The sequence below is a fragment of the Salmo trutta genome, unplaced genomic scaffold (assembly GCF_901001165.1).
Source record: "Salmo trutta unplaced genomic scaffold, fSalTru1.1, whole genome shotgun sequence".
Taxonomy (NCBI): domain Eukaryota; kingdom Metazoa; phylum Chordata; class Actinopteri; order Salmoniformes; family Salmonidae; genus Salmo; species Salmo trutta.
In genome coordinates this window covers 2,597,629-2,603,628 of record NW_021822992.1, presented here as the reverse complement: position 1 = coordinate 2,603,628, position 6,000 = coordinate 2,597,629, and positions in this window count along the sequence as shown.

Sequence of the window (6,000 nt, the reverse complement as noted above, 5' to 3'; positions counted from 1 at the left end):
TACTGCACAGCACAGAAAAAAAAGTATGATATGTATGAAATTGTATGAAATGTATGCATTCACTACTGTAAGTCGCTCTGGATAAGAGCGTCTGCTAAATGACTAAAATGTAAAAAAAAATGTAAAATGTACTGAAAGAATAGAAGTCTTTGGTCCATCAGAGAAGTGGATTAAGATAACAGCCTAAATCAGGACTATACCATCGACTCTATTTCTACAACACAATACGGTCTCCATCTGTACCATTTATATTCTATTTAACTAGGCAAATCATTTAAGAACAAATTTCTTATTTACAATGATGGCCTTCCCAGGGAAAGGTGGGTTAACTGCCTTGTTCAGAGGGCTGAACAACAGATTTTTACCTTGTCAGCTCGGGGGATTCGATCCACCAACCATTTACGGTTACTGGCCCAACGCTCTAACCACTAGGCTACCTGCCGACCACTAGGCTACCTGCCGACCACTAAGGCTACCTGCCGACCACTAAGGCTACCTGCCATCAAGGTCCAGACATCTTGGCAGTTTGTTACTTCGGTTGCTACAGGCTCAGAAATACATATCCTCTCTTTTGGTCACAGATAGATATATATATATATTTTATTGTCACACACCGGATTGGTGCAGTGAAATGTGTTGTTTTACAGGGTCGGCCACAGTAGTATTATAGGTGCAGTGAAATGTGTTGTTTTACAGGGTCGGCCACAGTAGTACGACGCCCCTGGAGCATATTGGGGACGTTATAAAGAGGCAATATGCTGGATTTGACTCTGATCATCAGTCAGAGCAATGGTCACCAACCTTTTCAGAGTCAAGGTCACCTTCAGAGTCAAGGTCACCTTCAGAGTCAAGGTCACCTTCGGAGTCAAAAAGCAAGCCGAGATCTATCACTCAGATGATTTTTTTTTTTACCCCGTTGAGTGGATTTCCCAGAAGCCTCAGTAGACTGTCATGAAGGTAGCCCGGTACCAGTTAAAAACGTTAATGGGAGTAGTTTAGTGTCTAAAAAAGAGTTAAATATGTTTAAAAAGAAAGCCGTTTCCAGATCTTTCTTATATCTCTGAGATATCAGACAGACGCTTCAAAACAAACGTCCTTTAGATTTGTTTTTACTATCTGTTTCAATGTATGAATCTGTTATTCAATGTGTTTCTATGGGCTAACAGCAGTAAGGCCAATGTTTCATCAAATAATTTGTTAATATATATATATATATTTTATACCTAAAGGGATCCTAAAATTCAAAATACAGCAGTAGCCCAGGTGAGAGCCCTCCTGGACATCGGCGTGGTGAGAAAGGCTTTATTGGAGTCCTCTTGGACATCAGCGTGATGAGGTAGGCTATATTGGAGTCCTCCTGGACATCAGCGTGATGAGAAAGGCTATATTGGAGTCCTCCTGGACATCAGCGTGATGAGGTAGGCTATATTGGAGTCCTCCTGGACATCAGCGTGGTGAGAAAGGCTATATTGGAGTCCTCCTGGACATCAGCGTGATGAGGTAGGCTATATTGGAGTCCTCCTGGACATCAGCGTGGTGAGAAAGGCTATATTGGAGTCCTCCTGGACATCAGCGTGATGAGGTAGGCTATATTGGAGTCCTCCTGGACATCATCGCGGTGAGAAAGGCTATATTGGAGTCCTCCTGGACATCATCGCGGTGAGAAAGGCTATATTGGAGTCCTCCTGGACATCAGCGTGGTGAGAAAGGCTATATTGGAGTCCTCCTGGACATCAGCGTGATGAGAAAGGCTATATTGGAGTCCTCCTGGACATCAGCGTGATGAGGTAGGCTATATTGGAGTCCTCCTGGACATCAGCGTGATGAGGTAGGCTATATTGGAGTCCTCCTGGACATCAGCGCGGTGAGAAAGGCTATATTGGAGTCCTCCTGGACATCATCGCGGTGAGAAAGGCTATATTGGAGTCCTCCTGGACATCAGCGTGATGAGAAAGGCTATATTGGAGTCCTCCTGGACATCAGCGTGATGAGAAAGGCTATATTGGAGTCCTCCTGGACATCAGCGTGATGAGGTAGGCTATATTGGAGTCCTCCTGGACATCAGCGTGATGAGGTAGGCTATATTGGAGTCCTCCTGGACATCAGCGTGATGAGGTAGGCTATATTGGAGTCCTCCTGGACATCAGCGTGATGAGAAAGGCTATATTGGAGTCCTCCTGGACATCAGCGTGATGAGAAAGGCTATATTGGAGTCCTCCTGGACATCAGCATGATGAGAAAGGCTATATTGGAGTCCTCCTGGACATCAGCGTGGTGAGAAAGGCTATATTGGAGTCCTCCTGGACATCAGCGTGATGAGAAAGGCTATATTGGAGTCCTCCTGGACATCAGCGTGATGAGAAAGGCTATATTGGAGTCCTCCTGGACATCAGCGTGATGAGAAAGGCTATATTGGAGTCCTCCTGGACATCAGCGTGGTGAGAAAGGCTATATTGGAGTCCTCCTGGACATCAGCGTGATGAGAAAGGCTATATTGGAGTCCTCCTGGACATCAGCGTGATGAGAAAGGCTATATTGGAGTCCTCCTGGACATCAGCGTGATGAGGTAGGCTATATTGGAGTCCTCCTGGACATCAGCGTGGTGAGAAAGGCTATATTGGAGTCCTCCTGGACATCATCGCGGTGAGAAAGGCTATATTGGAGTCCTCCTGGACATCAGCGTGATGAGGTAGGCTATATTGGAGTCCTCCTGGACATCAGCGTGATGAGAAAGGCTATATTGGAGTCCTCCTGGACATCAGCGTGATGAGGTAGGCTATATTGGAGTCCTCCTGGACATCAGCGTGATGAGAAAGGCTATATTGGAGTCCTCCTGGACATCAGCGTGATGAGGTAGGCTATATTGGAGTCCTCCTGGACATCAGCGTGATGAGAAAGGCTATATTGGAGTCCTCCTGGACATCATCGTGATGAGGTAGGCTATATTGGAGTCCTCCTGGACATCAGCGTGATGAGAAAGGCTATATTGGAGTCCTCCTGGACATCATCGTGATGAGGTAGGCTATATTGGAGTCCTCCTGGACATCAGCGTGATGAGGTAGGCTATATTGGAGTCCTCCTGGACATCATCGTGATGAGGTAGGCTATATTGGAGTCCTCCTGGACATCAGCGTGATGAGAAAGGCTATATTGGAGTCCTCCTGGACATCATCGTGATGAGGTAGGCTATATTGGAGTCCTCCGAGGGGAAGGAGGAGGGCTGAAGCTCGATAATGAGGACACGCTGAGCTAGGCCAGTATCAAACTTTGCTGTTCTCTTTGACAGTCTCTCTCTGGTCATGGTTTTAAAGGTTATTAAATCTCACCTAGACTAGTATCAAACTTTTCTCTGGGGTCGTGGAAGTTGTAGGCACGGTGATTTGAGCTATTTGATTGGCCAGCGCGGTAGGGTATTTTATTTAGCTCTCCTGGGTAACCAGGATGTTTATCCCATCAGACAAATGAAATGGTTGAAAATGGGATTTTCCTACCAGGCGCGCAGGGCTTCTGAATCAGTACACCTACCACCAACAAACCAAGACAAATAGAAAAACAAAACAGGCTTTATCGTTGGCTTTTCCATAGAAATGTTTGGTGATCGACTAGTAATGCCTTGAAGATCGACCAGTCGATCACGATTCACTGGTTAGTGACCACTGAGTCGGAGAGTTTGTCAAATCACAAAATAGTATCCTGTATCTGGTAAAGCAAGGCAATCGCTGAAAGAGACTTTCAATAACTTATTTTCTGAAATAAATCAGTGTCAGGGAATACTTTATAATCGCTGGATTTCGAACCATGATCAGAATGAAAGGTCGAGGTCTATCCTATGTAAATGGAAAGCTCTGAGCCTAACAACACACAGTCACATCCCTCCATTGAGAACAATGAGGGGATTTGAATGAATCTGTTCCGGGCGCGGGTGAAAGTTATTTGCATTGGTTTTGGAACCGGGCTGCTTCCAGGGCTTGAACCAGGTTCCCCGCTCTGGCCCACGGTGAACTCTGCTCAAAGTGATGTAAAGGAGAGAACATTATTTAAAAAAAATGGTTACATGGAGAATATCAGACCTCTCTGAAATGAAAATGGATGACCCTCTCTTCTTTTACCCAATCCCTCCCTGAATGCTTGGTGGGTGGAAAAAACAAGTGACCCTCCCCTACACCCAAAATAACAATTAAAACAAAGTGGATAGTAGAGAGCGTCTACCATTTAACCTCAAGTCTTGGACAGACCAGAGCCGTAGATACGCAGTTTTAGAAACCGTTCTTCATCCTGTAAGCATTACATGGCAACAAAGGAATTTTGACAGCGCAAACAGGGCTGCGGGCCAGAAGGTTCTGGGTTCGCAGACCACTATGGACAAGAGTAGGGGGCGGAAAGAATCTGCTTAAATATTTAAAAGCAGTGCATGAATCTATCATCGTATTTGTAGGTCCAAGAATTCATAAACATTTCAGGAAATTCTAGGTCATTTAATAACACATTAGCGGAATCGTACAGGCTAAGAACGGACAGAGAGATAAACCTATGTGTTCATCTGATCATATTTCACCAAGGCCAAATCACTGTGTCTTGTTTGCAACAAAACTGTCCCCATATGCAAATAATTAAATTTAAGACTTCATTATTAATAATCTGAGCATGGTACTTTCAAAAGTTAGTTTTACCTTTCCACCCCAGACAGAGTAGGGCTACCATTCCACCCCAGACAGAGTAGGCCTACATTTCCACCCAGACAGAGTAGGTCTACCATTCCACCCCAGACAGAGTAGGGTCTACCTTTCCACCCCAGACAGAGTAGGCCTAACCTTTCCACCCCAGACAGAGTAGGCCTCCCTTTCCACCCCAGACAGAGTAGGCCTACCTTTCCACCCCAGACAGAGTAGGCCTCCCTTTCCACCCCAGACAGAGTAGGCCTCCCTTTCCACCCCAGACAGAGTAGTACTACCTTTCCACCCAGACAGAGTAGGGTCTACCTTTCCACCCAGACAGAGTAGGTCTACCTTTCCACCCCAGACAGAGTAGGGCCTACCATTCCACCCCAGAGTAGGTCTACCTTTCCACCCCAGACAGATAGGACCTACCTTTCCACCCCAGACAGAGTAGACCTACCTTTCCACCCCAGACAGAGTAGGACCTACCTTTCCACCCCAGACAGAGTAGGCCTACCTTTCCACCCCAGAGTAGACCTACCTTTCCACCCCAGACAGAGTAGTCCTACTTTTCCACCCCAGAGTAGACCTACCTTTCCACCCCAGACAGAGTAGGCCTACCTTTCCACCCCAGAGTAGACCTACCTTTCCAACCCAGACAGAGTAGGTCTACCTTTCCACCCCAGACAGAGTAGACCTACCTTTCCACCCCAGACAGAGTAGACCTACCTTTCCACCCCAGACAGAGTAGGTCTACCTTTCTACCCCAGGAAGAGTAGGCCTACCTTTCCACCCCAGACAGAGTAGGCCTACCTTTCCACCCAGACAGAGTAGTCCTACCTTTCCACCCCAGACAGAGTAGGCCTACCATTCCACCCCAGACAGAGTAGGACCTTCCTTTCCACCCCAGACAGAGTAGGACCTACCTTTCCACCCCAGACAGAGTAGGTCTACCTTTCCACCCCAGACAGAGTAGGTCTACCTTTCCACCCCAGACAGAGTAGGGCTACCTTTCCACCCCAGACAGAGTAGGTCTACCTTTCCACCCCAGACAGAGTAGGTCTACCTTTCCACCCCAGACAGAGTAGGGCTACCTTTCCACCCCAGACAGAGTAGGTCTACCTTTCCACCCCAGACAGAGTAGGTCTACCTTTCCACCCCAGACAGAGTAGGTCTACCTTTCCACCCCAGACAGAGTAGTCCTACCATTCCACCCCAGACAGAGTAGGTCTACCTTTCCACCCCAGACAGAGTAGCCCTACCTTTCCACCCCAGACAGAGTAGGACCTACCTTTCCACCCCAGACAGAGTAGTCCTACCTTTCCACCCCAGACAGAGTAGTCCT